Source organism: Octopus bimaculoides, chromosome 14 (genome assembly GCF_001194135.2).
Source record: "Octopus bimaculoides isolate UCB-OBI-ISO-001 chromosome 14, ASM119413v2, whole genome shotgun sequence".
Lineage (NCBI taxonomy): Eukaryota > Metazoa > Mollusca > Cephalopoda > Octopoda > Octopodidae > Octopus > Octopus bimaculoides.
The window spans coordinates 49,639,334-49,640,150 of NC_068994.1; positions in this window are offsets into that span (position 1 = coordinate 49,639,334).

An 817-nucleotide genomic window follows, 5' to 3' on the forward strand; every position below is an offset into this window, starting at 1 on the left:
AAAAGAAGTCTAACTTCTCTCGCCGAGCGATAACAGCGGAGAAGCTGTACAGTTGGAGGGTGGAAACTTTTGAGGACACAGTTCTTCCTCCAATGTCTTATTCATTTCTATACTAAGTGAATTAGTTTTAATTACTTAGAATAATATGTATTTTATCTTTGTGCCTTCCTTGCTTTCGTTCTTTTTTCTTTTCGTTCTATTTTCTTTGTTCTTTTTTTGTATATTTGTTTTGAATATCAGCATCATAATTAATGTGATCTAATTGGCTATTATGCAAACATATGTTAATAATTATGTAATTATGAAAGACATAACGATTGATATCCATCTTTGTTGGTGTATATGTAACTGTGTGTTTGTAGACATGTGTATAAGTATATATACACACATGCACACACCATACAACACACACACATACACGTATATACACATACAAATTTAGCGATATATATATATGAATTGGTATGCAAACATATATATATGTATGTGTGTGTGTATGCATATATATGTATATACATATATTTCAACAGATGTACATATATACGAGTATGTGTCTGCGTGTGTGTATGTATGTATTATGTATGTATGTATGTATGTGTGTGTATGTATGTATGGATGCATGTATGTATGTGTGTATGTGTGTATGTATGTATGTATGTGTGTAGTGCATCTTCCATATATACCTACATGTATGTGTGTATGCATGTATGTATGTATGTGTGTGTAGTGCATCTTCCGTATATGTGTGTGTATGTTTGTGTGTGTGCGTACGTATGTGTGTATGAATGTGTGTTACAGTATTATACAGTGATACGCT